Source organism: Vulpes lagopus, chromosome 2 (assembly GCF_018345385.1).
Source record: "Vulpes lagopus strain Blue_001 chromosome 2, ASM1834538v1, whole genome shotgun sequence".
Lineage (NCBI taxonomy): Eukaryota > Metazoa > Chordata > Mammalia > Carnivora > Canidae > Vulpes > Vulpes lagopus.
The window spans coordinates 158,578,266-158,595,526 of NC_054825.1; positions in this window are offsets into that span (position 1 = coordinate 158,578,266).

Here is a 17,261-nt window from a genome sequence, read left to right on the forward strand (position 1 = left end):
GGGAGCCCGACATGGGACTCAATCCCGGGTCTCCAGGGTCACACCCTGGGCTGAAGGCGGCGCTAAACCCCTGAGCCACCAGGGCTGCCCAGGGGCTGGGATTTAAAACTTGGTCTTCCTTCCTTCCTTCCTTCCTTCCTTCCTTCCTTCCTTCCTTCCTTCCTTCCTTCCTTCCTTCCTTCCTTCTTTCCTCCCTCCCTCCCTCCCTCCCTTCCTCCCTTCCTTCCATCCTTCTTTTTTTTTTTTAAAAAAACCTGGTCTTTCTGAATCCAGGGTCTGCACTCTTCCCACCACACTGAACTTCCTTTTGAGAAGATTTTCACAGAGTGTTTCAGGTGCACACAAAGACATAAATAAAAGTAACATGAAGAAAAGGCACATGAGTGTTGCAGTTTCAGGACAGAGGTTCAGGTGGGGAGGGAATGTCAGGAGGGACACTTGGGGCTGTGGAATGCTGCTGGTGGTTTTTTTCTTGGCCTGGGTGGTGTTTATTCAGGTGTGTAGCATTATTTTTTATACCATACATTTATGATTCAGATCATTTTTTTATATGTGTGTTCTGTTCCACCCTCTCTTAAAAAGTTGAAACACATCCAAAGAAAATACACATTTGTGAGATGCCTTTCTGCTTGAAAAATTGCTTGAACGTTATCACTACTGACTTTCAATATTTACATATATACTTTAAAAATGCATAGTTTGTTACATAGATTTTGTTACTGAAATACAGTCACATGGTAATGATTCTGGAGCTGAAAGTGTCTATCTCTAGTTTCTCAATGTCTGGGCTGCCAATTTCTTCTTTCTTTCCTATCCTTCTCAGTAAACGAATTTGCTAGAACCTCATATTTCCTGTAAACTTAGATTAATTTAAAACAGGACACTAATCCCTGCCTCATTAACACTGTTCTTTGTGCCTCTTTGATAACTGGTTTGCAAATCTATTCTCCAGGCTCTCTCTTCTCTACAACAAAGCACTTAGTTGACTCAGTACTGAGTACCTCTGTCTTCCCTCAAAAATTCCTCATTAAAAACTTGGCACTTGGTGGGCTCAGTTAGTAGAGCATGCAGCTCTTGATCTCAGGGTCATGAGTTCAAGCTCCATGTCTAGGTCTACAGTTTACTTAACAACAACAACAACTTGTAAGGACTTCCACATGCAAAAGAAGAAAGAGAAGAAGGAAATGTAGACTTTATGCCCTTTACAAAAATTAACTCAAAATGGATCATAGACTTCAGTATAAAATGCAGAACTATTTAACTCATAGGAGATAATAGGAGAAAACCTAGACGACCATGGTTGTGGCCATGACACTTCAGACAGAATACCAAAGGCAGGACCAATGAAAGAATTGATAAGGTGGACTTCACTAAAATTAAAAACTGAGGCCGTACTGCAAAAGACAGCTGATAAAAGACTGTTGTCCGAAATATAGAAATAATTCTTAAACCTCAACAGTAAGAAACAACCTAACCAGGGGCACCTGGGTGGCTCAGTCGGTTAGACACCCCACTGGAGCCCAATGTGGGACTAGATCCCTGAACTCCAGGATGACACCCTGAGACAAAAGCAGAGCATCCTGTCAGCTCAGGTCTTAATCTCAGCATTATGAGTTCAAGCTCTGCATTAGGCTCTGCACTAGGTGTGGGAACCTACTTAAAAACATCGGGCTCCCTGCGTGGAGCCTGCTTCTTCCTCTGCTTGCGTCTCTGCCTCTCTCTCTCTGTCGTGAATAAATAAATAAAATCTTTAAAAAAAAAATAAAACAACAATCTGACCGAAAAAAAAAAAAGCCAAAGACCTTAACAGACCCCTCACTGAAGGAATTCTACAGATGGTGAGTAAGCACATGAAAAGATGCTCCACATGTTGTGTCACGTAGACATGAAATTAAGTAACAGTGAGATACAACTACACACCTGTAAGAATGGCCAAAATCCAGAACATTAACACACCACCAAGTGCTGGCGAGATGAGCAACCAAAACTCATTCACTGCTGGTGGGAACAAAAAATGGCACAGCCAATTAGGAAGACAGTCTGGAGATTTCTCACAAAACTGAATATACTCTCACCATATGCAATTGATGTGACTGTTTCCAGTAAGTATATTCCTTGGTATTTACCTAAAGGAGCTGAATATTTATGGCCCCATTAAAACCAGATGTTTATAACAGCGTTATTCATAGTTGCCAAAACTTGGACACAATCAAGACGTCCATTGTAGATGGATAAATAAACTAGTCCATCGAGACTATGGAATATTATTCAGTGTCAAAGAGAGCCAAAGTATCAAGCCATGAAAAGACATGGAGAAACCTTAAATGCACAGTACTAAGTGAAAGCAGCCAATCTGAAAAGGCTGCTTACTGTATGATTCCAACTGTGTGACATTCTGGAAAAGGCAAAACTGGAGACAATAAAATGATGAATAGTTGCCAGAAGTTAGGGAGGAGGGATGAACAGGAGAACAGAGGATTTGTAGGCCAGGGAAACTACTAAGACCATACTGGTGGATATGCATCACTATACATTTGTCCAAACCCATAGTGCGCACATCACGAGTGACCTCTAACGTGAACTATAGGGCTTGGTGCAAATGAGGTGTTGATGTAGGCTTATCAGTGGTAACAAATGGACCCCCAGGTGGGGGATGCTGATGTTGGAAGAGACTGTGCATTAGTGGGGGTGGGGGCATGCAGGAAATCTCTGTACCTTCCTCTCAGTTTTGCTGTGACCCTAAAACAGGTCTTTAAAAAACCCACATAGGCGCTACCTTTCAAACACTGTAGACCCATATTTGACCACATCACTCCATCTTCTCAGCCACCATGTCAGCAACAGCAACATCACTCATGTGTATGGATGATTGCAGTAGCTTCCTGACTCATCTCCTTGGACTCTATCCTCGCCCCTCTATGCTCTGTTTTCAACAGAATGGCTGGCATAATTGGGTTAAAAGGTGGGTCACACCGAGTCCCTCTTCTTTGGAACTCTCCAGTGGTTTCCTATCTCAAAGGAAAAGCAAAGGCTCGATGTTGTATGTTCCCTGTCCCTGTCCATGTCTCTTGTCTATGCTTACACTACCCCTATATTCTACCTGGAATGCTCTTCCCCTGATGGCCACATGGTCTTGTCCCATACAGTCCACTGGTCTTTGCTTCAATGTCACTTTCTCAGGCCTTCCATGATAACCCTACCTTTATAGTTAACATCCCTCCTGTATGTCCCTTCCCTCTTCATTTATTTGCTTTAACATTTATCACTAATGTGATTTATAGTGAGAAATGTGCATTTGGATTTCATCTCCATTCTTGGCACAGACCTCCTAAAACCCTTGCAATTTCCTAAGAGCAATAAAGATGTCTTATTATTCCTAACAAAACCCTTTCAACCACACCTGAGTTTATATTAATGAGATGACCTCTGGGGGGTGGGGGGAGAAGGGCTGAAGGTTGGGTCATTCATGAATTGCCCATGATTTAATTAATTGTGGCTAAGTAATGAAGCCACCCTATAAACCCCAAAGGACGGGAGTTGAGAACTTCTGGGTGGGCAAACATATGGAGATGACATACACGCTCTGGGTCCTCTTCCCATGCCTGGCCCTATGCATCTCTCCCATCTGCTGTCCCTGAGTTACATTCTTACATAATAAACCAATGATCAGGTAAGTAAAATGTGCCTCTGAGTTCTGTGAACCACTCTAGTAAATTAATGAACTGGAGGAGATATTTGTGAGAAACTTCCATCTGTAGATGGAGTATATATTTAGTTATTAATAAATTTAACACTGTCAACTATAGTTGATCCTCTGCTAAGACACAGATAAAAAGGAAATATGAGACCCCTGCCATCCTATAACTTTTTTGTCTGGGAGCTAATCTGTAAATAAGAAAACAAAATGAACAAGGTAGCCTAAAAGACCTAGCAATACATGATGAGACCACAATGATGATGATTCCTAATAGTGAGCGCCTTCTTTGTGCACCATCAGTCCCCACTGTAATCTTATGAGGTGGCACCACCAACAACCTCATTTCACAGATAAGGACGCTGAGGCAGAGAATGGTGGAGAAACTTGTCCAAGGGAGTTCGGTGGTTGCAGGGTTTCAGCCCAGGCGTCTGGCTAGAGGTGCCTCCCTGAGGTGGGGACGCTGCCTGTTGGGAGCACAGAACGACAACAGTGCAAAGTAGTGCTCAAGAGCACAGCCACAGGGCCAGGCCACAGGGCCAGGCCACAGGGCCAGTCCCAACTCCAACCTTGACCTGATTTCCCTTGTTGAGAGACTGTGTAGAAAAATGGACAATGGTCAGACCATGCACAAAGATAGAATTCTGAGGGAGGCCAGCCTGCTCCCTCTAGGAGCAGTGCAGGAAGCCATACCATACCCCTGTAACCATTGGTCCAAAATGGCTAGGACTTGACTAATAACTGACAACTTCTCTAATTTTTTGTTGCTGGCTCTAATATAAGACCAATTAGAAAGATCCAAATATGCTCTCCTAACCGATGGCATAGGACAGCGACTCCTGGTGAGCCTGCCTCTAGGTTCTCTGGGCCCACAGTCTCTGGTCAGGGCTCACATGCAGCTTTCCATGTTTTCCACTGTAGGCTTCCTCCTCCTCTGCCTGCTTGAGTTTCTGCCAGAATTGCCATGTCTGTGGCTCTGCCCTCATGGATGACTTTGAGGGGTTCAAAACTTCAGAGGAGGAAGTGACTACAGATTTGGTGGGAACAGCAAGAAAACCTGGGTTAGAAGTGGAGCCTGAATATGGGATTGCATTGCTGCAAGTTCATGGTCAAACTGGAACAGATGAGGAGCTGCCTCTGAAAGAGGAGCGAAGAACGTGGTTTTCGGAGATGGAATCGACTCCTGGTGAAGATGCTGTGAAGATTGTTGAAACGACAACAGTGGATTTAGAATATCACATAAGCTTGGCAAAGCAGTGGCAGGGTTTTAGAGCATTGACTCCAATTGGGAAAGCAGTTCTACTCAGGGTAAAACATTATCAAACTGCATCAGCTGCCACAGGAAGTCATGACCGGAAGAGTCAACTGATGTGGCAAACTTCACCGTTGTATTATTTTTAAAAATATATTTTATTTATTTATTCATGAGGGACACAGAGAGAGGCAGAGACACAGGCAGAGGGAGAAGCAGGCTCCATGCAGGGGGCCTGGTGTGGGACTCGATCCTGGATCTCTAGGATCATGCCCTGGGCTGAAGGTGGTGCTAAACCGCTGAGCCACCCAGGCTGCCCCAACTGTTGTCTTATTTTAAGAAGTTGCCCCAGCTACCCCATCTTCAGCACCCACCACCCTGACCAGTCAGCTGCCACCAACGTGAAGGCAAGACCTTCCAGCAGCAGAAGGATTATGACTCACTGAGAGCTCAGATGATGGTCAGCATTTGTTAGCAATAAAGTGTTTTTAAAAGTAAGGTGCAGGGCAGCCCGGGGGGCTCAGCGTTTATCGCCGTCTTCAGCCCAGGGCGTGATCCTGGAGACTGGGGATCAAGTCCCACCTTGGGCTCCCTGCATGGAGCCTGCTTCTCCCTATGCCTCTGTGTGTGTGTGTCTCTCATGAATAAATAAATAAAATATTTTTTTAAAAAATTAAGGTGCATAAGGGACACCTGGGTGGCTCAGGGTTGAGCGTCTGCCCTTGGCTCAAAGTGTGTGATCCCAGGGCCCTGGGATCAAGTGCCATATTGGGCTCCTTACGGGGAGCCTGCTTCTCCCTCTGCCTATGTCTCTGCCTCCCTCTGTGTGTCCCTCATGAATAAATAAACAAAATTAAGGTGCGTACATTGTCCTTTTAGACATAATGCTATTGCACACTTAATAAACTACAGTATCATGTAAGCATAATTTTTGTTTTTATTTTTGAGAGAAAAAGAGAGGGAGAAAGTGAGGGGAAGGGCAGGGGGAGAGAGAGAGATTGAGAGTCCTAAGCAGACTCCTTACTAAGCAAGGAGCCTGACATAGGACTTGATCTTGTGACCCTGAGATTATGACCTGAGCCGAAATCAAAAGTCAGCTGCTCAACCAACTGAGCCACCCAGGTGTCCCAGGCATAACATTTTTATATCCACCAGGACCTTATGGCCATAGCCATGACCTACCACATTATGCTGCTAGGAGTAGGCGTATGTGCTGAGATGCTATGTGATCCCTCTGCTGAGCCTCAATTGGTTTTGGGCTCACGTCATCACAACACTTGTGCAAGAGAGCTAGGTACCATTTAAAAAGCTGCCTCTGACGTGCCACTGGTCCCAACAGAAACCGAATGACAGGAGACATGAGTGTGTATGCAACTGGACCTATCCATGATGAGCTGGGTATGGTTATTTCCATTCAGGTTTAAGTTCACACTTACTGTTGGCCACTGTTGGGTAAAGGGTAGGCCTAGGCCATGAATAGGTCTGGGGGCAAATGTGGGGATTGCAAGCATACACCTACACACTTACCCTGTCACAATGACACCTCTTTTCAGTGGTCATCAACAACTTTGTGACCTGGGTCGTGTTTGGGTAGTGTGATGTTTCAGAGTAGTGTTGCTCTACAGCCACACCAGTGGGACTCTTAAAAATACCAGTGAGCAGATATTTTGGTAATGAACAGGATGATACACTTTTTTAAAAAAGGGATTTATTTATTTATTTATTTGAGAGAGAGAGCGCATGAGCAGGAGGAAGGGGGAAAGGGAGAAGCAGACTCCTTGCTGAGCAGGAAGCCCCATGTGGGACTCGATCCCAGAGCCCTCGGATCACGACCTGAGCTGAAGGCAGACACTTAACCGACTGAGCCACCCAAGTGCCCCAGATAATGCACATTTTGTGGAAAGAGATCGAACTAGGTGTGAGATGTGCACAGACTCCTGGATAGTAGTAAATGCCTCGCATATATGATCAGGGAACTGGAAGGAGCAGGATCAGTGGGAGGGTACAGGGTTATCCAGGAAGGAGGCATGTGTATGCATAGATGAAAGGAGTGGGCACAGAGTACTTGGATTTCTGAATCAGATAGAAATATCCCCTGCAGACTCTCTGGCCAAGGAGACAGGGTGGCTCATTGAGTAGATGTTAGCCAGCCTCTCTGTTCTTCCTTGTCCCAGTGTTTGTGCAGTGAGCCTATGGAGTAAGTAGCCGTGGTGGCAGAGGCGGAGGGTGCTCAGGAGTCTCATAACATGGACTGCCTTTATTGAAAGTGACCTAACTATAGACACTGCTCAATGTCCATCGCTTCAGCAGCGGAGACCAACACTGAGTCCTTAGCTTTGTATCATTTCTATGGAAGCAAAGCAGACATATGGTTGCAAGATGATTTCATCTGCAGTGGAATGGACGCGAATGGAGCCTAACTGATATGCATATATAGTCACTGGGGTGTAAACTGTACCCCCTTTAGTTGTGCAGTATGATCAGCTTTGGCAAATGTACCACTCAGTTAACAACCTTCGCCACAATCAATACATGAAACATTGCCATCACTCCTAAAAGTTCCACGGTGAGCTTTCCAGTCAACCTGATGGAAGCAAACAGCAATTAGCTTTCTTTCTCTAGGTCTTACTCTTGTTCATTGTAGAATTTTACAGAAATGAAACCATAAGATATATACTCCTGTCATGTCTGCCCTCTTTTGTGCAGTCTGTTTTTAAAAATCTCATCCATTTTATTGATGTCTTTTTGAATTTCATTTTTCTAATGATTATACATGTTGAGCATTTTTATGTGTTCATTGTTATTTATGTACTTTCTTTGAGAAATGTTGGTTCAAATTATTTTGCTCATGTGGGAGGGTTTTATTATTACTTGTAAAAGTGCTTATTTATTCTACATAATCCTTTATTGGATACACATATGTACATGCACACATACTTCTTAGTCCTGGCTTGTCTTTTCCATTACCTAATGCTGTCTTTTAAGAGCAAAAAAGTTTAATTTTATGAAGTCCAAAAACCTTTCTTTTTTTGTACCTTGCTAAAAAATCTTTGCCTAATCCAATTTGTGAAGATTTTTAAAAAGTGTTTTGTTTTTCTTAGATGCCTTATGGTTTTGACTTTTGCTATAAGGTCTATGATCCGTTTCATGTGAATTACTGTGTACGGTGATGGTGTGAAGTAAAGATCAAGGTTCTTTTTTTTCCCCCTCAAACACATATCTAGTTGTTCCAGCAACATTTGTTGAGATTTATCTTTCCATCAAGAAGTGCTTTTGTCGCTTTGTTAAAAATCAATCATATATGTGTGGGTTTACCTCTGGCATCTCTATTTTTTCCAACTACCTATCCCTATGCAAATGCCACACCATCCATTACATTTATTCCTTCCACAGAAAGTCTTGGAGGAAGAAGACGTCCAATCTTTGTTTTTTTTTCAGAATTGTGGTGCTATTATTGTTCTTTTATATTTCCACACAGATGTTAGAGTCAGCTTGTCAACCACTAAAATAGCTAGTTGGGATTTTTAAAAAAATATTTAAGTAATCTCTACACCCAACGTGGGGCTGGAATTCATGACACAAAGATCAAGAGTCACACACTCTTCCAAATGAGCCAGCCTGGTGCCCCAGCTAGTTGGGATTTTGATTTGGTTTGCTTACTACTTTTTTTTTTTGAAGATTTATTTATTTGTTTATTCAGAGAGAGAGAGAGAGAGAGAGAGAGAGAGGCAGAGACATAGGCAGAGGGAGAAGCAGGCTCCAGGCAGGGAGCCTGATGTGGGGCTGGATCCCAGGACACGAGGATCATGCCCTGGGCCGAAGGCAGGTGCTCAACTGCTGAGCCACTCAGCATCCCGGTATTTGTCTTTCTCTGACCGATTTTGCTTAACATTATACTCTCTTGCAAATGGAAAGACTTCATTCTTTTTTTGTGACATGTTGAGTCCTTATTTATTTGTATTTTAAGTAGGCTCCATGGCCGATATGGGGCTTGAATTTATAACCTTGAGATTAAGAGTTGCATGAACCAGCCAGCTGCCCCCAATGTTGAGTCTTTCAATCAATGAATGTGGTTATCTCTTTTTCAGTTCTTTAATTTCTCTTAGCTAAGTATTATAGTTTTTAGTCTCCAGATTTGGAGACTTTCATCTATACTCATACTTATCCCTACATGTGTATAGTTTTGGGAGCTATTATAATAGTATTTTAATTTTACTTTCCAATTGTTCATTAATTTATAGAATAAAATTCAGTTGACAGTTCTTCCTCCTTTGTATGCTTTTTATTCCTTTCACTTGTTTTACTGTTCGCCAGTTCTGAATAGAAGTCATGAGAGTATCATTGATTTGTTTCATAACATGAAAGTGTTCAGTATGATATTAAAGGTTTTTCATAGGTGTTCTTTATCTGATTAGGGAGATTCCCTTCTATTCCCATGCAGCTGAGCATTTTATTTATTGAATCTTTGTGCATGCACTTATATCATGATGTGCTTTTTCTTTGATAGTCTATTTTTTAAAAGATTTTATTTATTTATTTGCGAGGGACAGAGACAGAGAGAGAGGCAGGAACACAGGCAGAGGGAGAAGCAGGCTCCATGCAGGAAGCCTGATGCGGGACTCGATCCCAGGACCCCAGGATCATGCCCTGAGCCGAAGGCAAGCACTCAACCGCTGAGCCACCCAGGGGCCCCTCTTGTATAGTCTATTGACATGGTGAATTAACTTTATTGATTTTCAGATGTTCAACTAGCCTATCATTTGAGGATAAATTATACTTTGTTGTGATGCTATTATCATTTTCTTATATTTTAAATGAACCAATATTTTTTATTTACCAAAATTTTAGTGAGGATTTTTGCATTTATGTTTTTGAAGGATATCGGTCTACAGCTTTCTTTCCTCGTACTGTCTTGTCTGATTTGTGCTGCTTGCTGCATTTGGAGTGCTGCTTGCTGATAAAATTGCTGCAAAGTTTTCCTTTCTCTTTTACTTTATGGAAGAGATTGTGTAGAATGTTATTTTCTTTACCCAAGTGCTCAGTGATTTGTGCCAGTGAGAACATTGGGCTGGGAGTTTCCTTTGTTGGAAAGATGTTTTAACTACAAATGCAACTTAATATTTTAAGAAATATTAAGATTATTTCTTCTTGAACGAGTCTTGGTACTTTTGTGTCTTTTTAAATATTTTTATTTGTTTGTTCATAGAGACACATAGAGAGAGAGGCAGAGACACAGGCAGAGGGAGAAGCAGGGTCCATGCAGGGAACCTGATGTGGGACTCAATCCCAGGTCTCCAGGATCACACCCCGGGCTGTAGGCGGCGCTAAACCGCTGCGCCACTGGGGCTGCCCAGTACTTTTGTGTCTTTTAGGAGTTGGTCCATTCAACAATGAACCTAGAGGTTATAATGCTAAGTGAAACAAGTCAGATTGAGAAAGACACATCCTATATGATTTCACGTATAAGCAGAACCTAAACAAACAAACAAACAGCGGAATCAGACCTATAAATACAGAGAACAAACATTTGGTTGTTAGAAAGGAGCAAGGTGGAAGGATGGGCAAAATGAGTGAAGGGGAGAGGGAGATATTGGATTCCACCTATGGTGTAAGTTACAGGAATAAAAGGCACAGGGAATGTGGTCCATGATACAGTGATAGTGTTGTATGGTGACAGATGGTAGCTACACTTGTGAATATATTTGTTTTTTGTTTAAATTCTTTTTTTAATTTTTTATTTATTTATGATAGTCATAGAGAGAGAGAGAGGCAGAGACACAGGCAGAGGGAGAAGCAGGCTCCATGTACCGGGAGCCCGATGTGGGATTCGATCCTGGGTCTCCAAGATCGCGCCCTGGGCCAAAGGCAGGCGCCAAACGCTGCGCCACCCAGGGATCCCTACACTTGTGAATATAGCATAATGTATCAACTTGTCAAATCACTAAGTTACACACCTAAAATTAATGTAACATTGTGTGTCAACTATCCTAAAAAAATGAGTTGGACTATTCAAGTTGCCAATATTTTGGGGCACAGAGTTTGCAGTGTTCTCCTACATCCTATTAATGTCAGTGTGGTTTATAGAGATCTCCTGTTATTCATTCCAGATGTTGGCAAGTTGTGTCTTCCTTTTGTCCATTATTAGCCTGGCTAGGCGTTGGCAATTATATTGGTCTTTAAGAATCAGCAGTGGGTTTCACTGACTTATTACCATTTTTCTGTTCTTGGTTTCATTAATTTCTGCCCCTTAACAGGCTCAGTTTGGGGTGAGTTACTCTTCGTTTTCTTGTGTCTTAAGATGAAAGGTTAGGTTAGTGACTAGAAATCATTCTTTTTAAAAATATAAGTGCTTGCTGCTTGTACTTTCCTCCTAAACACATTAGCTGCATCCCACAAAGTTTTGAATGCTGTTTTCATTTTCATTCAGTTCAAAATAATTTCCAATTCTCCTCGAGTTCCTCCTTGACCCACAAATTATTTAGACGAGTGTTAATTTCTAAACAACTGAAGATTTCCCAGATTATCTTTCTAGTAATAGATTTTTAAAAAATATTTTATTTATTGATAGAGACACAGAGAGAGAGAGAGAGAGAGAAAGGCAGAGACACAGGCAGAGGGAGAAGCAGGCTCCATGCAGGGAGCCTGACATGGGACTCGATCCCTGGTCTCCAGGATCACACCCCAGGCTGCAGGCGGTGCTAAACCGCTGCGCCACGGGGCCTGCCCTAGTAATAGATTTTTTTTTAAGATTTTATTTATTTATTCATGAGAGACACAGAGATTAGAGAGAATTAGAGAGAAAAATAATTAGATAAATTAGAGATAAATTAGAAAACATTGTTATTTTTATTTAAAATATTAGCTGATAGTTGTATAGATATTCAACAAAACTAAATGCAAAGCCACAATGTTTTCTTTTTTAAATTTTTTTTAAAGATTTTATTTATTTATTTATTCATGAGAGACACAGAGAGAGAGAGGCAGAGGCACAGGCAGAGGGAGAAGCAGGCTCCATGCAGGGAGCCGAATGTGAGACTCGATTCCGGGTCTCCAGGATCACGCCCTGGGCCGAAGGCAGGTGCTAAACCACTGAGCCACCCGGGCTGCCCTAGTAATAGATTTTAATGTAAATTCCATTAGGTTATGGAAAGAAGTGATGTAGGATATTAATTCTTTTGAATGTGTTAAGCTTTGTTTTGTAACCAAGGATACAAGCTATCTTGGCCAATAATCCATGTGCACTTGAAAAGACTGTACTTTGCTGTTGGTTGGGTGCTCTCTGTGTGTCAATTAGGTCAAGTTGGTAGATAGTGTAGTTAAGGTTTTCTATATCCTTGCTGATTTACTATCTATTTGCTCTATCATTTATCAAGAGAGGAGTGTTAAAGTCTGTGACCATAACTGTTTACCTATTTGTCCTTTCATTTCTGACAGTTTTTGCTTTATGTATTTTGAAGCTCTGTGGTTTTGTTCATACACATTTAGGAATACCATGTCTTTTTGTTGAATTGACCTTTTTATTCCCAATAACTTTCTTATTCAAAAGCCTACTTGATCTGGTATCTTTTACTGTATGGTCTTGGACAGTATGGCCACTGTGGTAGATGGAAAGCTGCTGCTACCTCCCAATTCCCAAAGGTGTCAATGCCCTCATCCCTGAAACCTGTGAGCATGTTACCTTACAAGCTAAGGGGACTTTGAAAATGTGACTAAAGTAAGTACCTTGATATGGGAACATTACCCTTATTTTTTGGGTGAACCCAGTGTATTCAGAGGCTTCTTATTAGAGGGGGCCAAAGGATCAGAGTCAATGGAAGGGGAGGTGAAGACAGAATCAAGAGGCTGCAGTGATGGAAGGAAGGGGTAGGGAGCCATATGCCACATGCAGTCTCTGGAAGCTGAAAAGGCAAGGAAACACATTCTCACTGCACAGCTACCAAAAGCAAGCAGCCTTGCTGATGCCTCGGTGTTAGGCCAGTGATTTTGTACTTGTGACCTCAAGAACTGTAAGACAATACATCTTTGTTGTTGAGTCACCAAGTTTATGGTAATTTGTTACACCAGCCATAGGAAATTAACATAGCCACTTAAGCTTCCTTTTGATTGATGTTTGCAAAATATATATATTTTAAAATTTATATGAGATTTTTTTTTTTACATTTTTAAAATGTAAATTCAATTTGACAGCATATAACACTAAGTACCTTTACCTCCTGTAGACTGCACAGAGTTGGGTCTTGGTGGTAGTAATCCAGTCCTATAATCTCTGCCATTTAATTGTGCTTTCCCTATTTACATTATGTAATTACTGATATAAGATTGATTTTACATTTACCATCTTATTGTTTACTCTGTTTGTCTCCCTCTTACTTATCATTTGTTTTTCACTTTTCCCTCTCCTGCTGTCTTTTGGATTTCTAGAATATTTCTAAGTATTCCATTTTAACTTCTTTTGGGAGGGAGGGTGGAGGGAGGGGCAGAGGGAGAAGGAGAGAGAGCATCTGAAGCAGGCTCCATGCCCAGTGCAGAGCCCAACACAGGGCTCGATCTCATGACCCTGAGATCATGACCTGGGCCAAAATCAAGAGCTGGAGGCTTAACTGACTGAGTTTCCCAGGTGCCCTTATCTATTGGTGTTTTAACTATAACTCTTTGTATATTGTTTTTAAAGTGGCCACTGTAGGTATTATACATACCTAATTTCAGAGTCTACATAGAGTTAATATTTCACCTCTTTCAGAAAAAATAGAAGCCTTACAAGTGTATAGGGCCTTCAACCTCACCCCCTTATGTTGCCGATGTCCTATGTGTTACCTCTACATACATTCAAACCCCACCAGAGCTTATCGGTTTTGCTTTCAACAGTCATACATGTTAATGAATGTAAGAGGACAGAAGTATGCTATTACATTTACCTAGATATTTACCTTTTTTTCTTCCCAGTTTCCCTCCAGAATTAATTCCTTTCTGCCTGAAGACTTACCTTATCATCTCTTGTACAGCAGAGCTGCTGGCAACACATTCTCCCTGTGCTCCTTCCTCTAAGAATGATTTTATTTTGCTTCCATTCATGAACAATATATCCAGAAGAATTCTAGGTTTGCTCTCAGAACTTTAAAGTTGATGATTTCTGACAAAGGTTGATGATTTCTGACATTAAATCTCTTATCACTCAAATCGTTTTCCATCTTTATGTAATGTGGCATTTTCTCTACTTTTTTTTTCTTTTTTGATTTTGACTAGTTTAATTATGTGTGTGGGTGGCTTTTTAAAGCTTATCCTATTTTGCATTTGCTGAGCATCTTGGACATGTAAATGTATGACTTTCAACAAACCTGTGAAATGGACAGTTATTTATTTCTTCAAACTTTTTTCTTTATTGATATCATTCTCCTTTTGCTGGCAGATCAATTATATAAGTCATCTCACAAATCCCTGAATCTGTGTTCATTTTTTGAAATCTTTTTTTTTCTCTACTGTTCAGATTGTATTTCCCTTGTTCTGTTTTCAATTTCGCTGATTGCCTTTGTCATTTTCATTCTGTCATTAGACACAAGGAATTTATTTCAGTTACTGAATTTTTCAGTTCTAAAATTTTCTTTTTTTCTCCCTCTTATTTCTTTGCTGAGAGAATTCTATTTTTTCCATTTATTTCGATAGTGTTTGCACTTATTTTATGAAGCTCGATTATAAAAATGGCTTTATGGCCACCTGGTGGCTTGGTTGGTTCAGCATCTGACTCTTGATTTTGGCTCAGGTCATGACCTCAGGGTCATGAGATAGACCCCTCATCAGGCTCTGCGCTCAGTGGGGAGTCTGCTGGAGATTCTCTCTCTCTCTCCCTCTGACCCTCACCCCACTCTCTCTCCAATAGATAAATCAATCAATCTTTTTAAAAACTGGCTTTAAATTGTTGGTTAACTCAGAGTTGGTGTCTGTTATTTTTCCTTTGAGTATCATTACTGAGACTTTCCTGTTTCTTTGAAAATTAATTACGTTAGAAGGCACTGGGTTCTGATAAAATCTTGTGGGGAATGTGGATTTTTGTTTCTTTGAGCAGGTTATCAGTCTAGCTAGGTACTGACATTTTGACCTGCTTTCGAGGATGCGGTTCCCAGTAAGTTTGGCTGTCACAGCCCATGCTGACCATTTCTCTGGTTTCATTTCCAAAATAACCCTTAACAACAATATCTGATTACTGCCACTTTATTATTCTCTCATTTCCTCCACTAAAATGAAGGACAAATGTGTCTTAGGACCTAGTTATTCTATTTTCCACGTGTCAGATTATATCTTTTTGGTTTCTATTTTTATGATATTCAGTTGCATTCTGGGATACTTCCTGAGTTTCATTTTCAAATTCCATTTTTCAATTCCAATTTTATGATTAGCTATCTAATATCTATTATGGAATAGATCTTTGGAATCCTTCTATTCGACTAATGAGTTTTTATTTATGACATTTTCTTAGCATCTTTTTTCCCACTAAACCCTTCTTGTACCATGAATGTCACAACTTCCTTTAACTGTTTGAGGATTTAAAGCATGCTTATTTTTAAGTCTCTTCTCAATTTTCAATTTATCTCCCTTGCCTTCATTGGGAATTCCCACACTGACTGGATCTGTACTCTATTTTTCATGGCATAGTTGATCATATATACCTGGTCATTTTGCCACTGAGCTAACCCTTCACAGAAGTCATTATCCCATTTTCCTGCACTATGAAGTTCTAAACAAGTGGTCACCTTGAAACTGCTTCAGATTTATGATTTGCAGGTGTTCCAAACACAGGATTCTAGCAATGCATGGATTATTTAAAACTGACCTCCATACTACAGTGATACCTGCCCATATTGTACTAGATATTTTTTGCTCATACCTGGAGAAAGGAGCTGAATTCTGAGCATGACCTCAGATCACCGAGTGGAGATACTACAGCCCCCGTTTAGACAGGCAGCAGAGTCAGAGCTCCTAGCTTCATACCAGGAATTCTGTTTCCTATGGGGCTTTGCCACTTGTCTCCGTAGGTACACAGCAAACCAGGTCCTGGTTCCCATCCGTGGGACCCATCACCAAGCCTACTCAGCATTGGTTTCTAGTTATGTCTAGGGATTCACTCTACATTTCGGGGGCTTTAGTTATTCTAGTTTGACTGTGGCCACATATCTTACAAACCTTTATCTGGCATTTATATGTGTTTGCAGTGAATGTTGGTTATGGTCTTCAATCTGCCCCATGATATTAACTCTGACACTGCAGTCATCTCAATGCCTACAAGTTACACATGAAACTACCCCGGCTGGAGCCCCTCCATGTCTCAGGCACCACAGCAATCCTGAGAGGAGAGGCCACTATTTCGTCACTATGAAGAACAGAAGACTCAGAAAGGGTAAGTATCTGCTAAAGATTGACAGTAGTATTTTAGCTCTAACTTTAATTAAACCTCTGAATTACCTCTAACTCGTGCTCTTACCCTGTGCCTGGAGAAGTAATTCCCAGTATGGGATGGAGAGCCCTGCCCAGGGGAAGACAGAGCCCTGAGGAGGCAGAAATGACTCAGGTTTAGGAGTGATGAAGAGAAAGATGGTGCTGACTTACAGAAATAAGGAAGTCAGTGAAGGGAAGTGTGGGGTACAAAGAAAATCCACAATGTCAGGGTAGGAGGAAGGGTCATGCTTCCTTCTGAGAAATGATGATCTGTCTTCAAATCATCTCCCAGTCCCTGCCTCTTCCTGGGTCATCCTCCTGGGATGGCCCCACTGGCTCCTCCAGGCAACAGACAGTCTCTGGATACACACCACCATCCCTCTTGAGACCTTCTTAAAAATGTCCAACCCATCGCAAGACTCAAGAAGTCTGTGTGCGTCAGCAGGTCAGCCACGCCACTGCTCCTCCAAGCAGGCCCCCCTCTCCCCATTGCATTCCTCTCACCACCTCTAGATTAGAAGACCCTACTAATCACCAGGCTGGGCTCATCCTGTGGGATGCTCAAAACCCTCCCCACATTCTCCTTCAGAAAGATATAAGTTGCACTATCTCATCTATAAGGCTGTGACCATCAGGCCAGAGCTAAACCCACTAGCCCCAGCAAACACAACTCCCCTCCCACCCAAATACCTTCCCAAGCAACACACCCTGAGCTCCTCAACAATTCCACGCCTTTTCTCGGGCTGTCCCCTCAGCCAATCTGAACCTGGCCAACTCCTCCCCAACCTGCCAGATGGAGAAGCCATCCTGGCTCGTTCTGCTCAACTGTACATGTGTTTTGTATGATAGGTTCATGTAAGGCTTAAATACTGATCAGCACAACCCAGA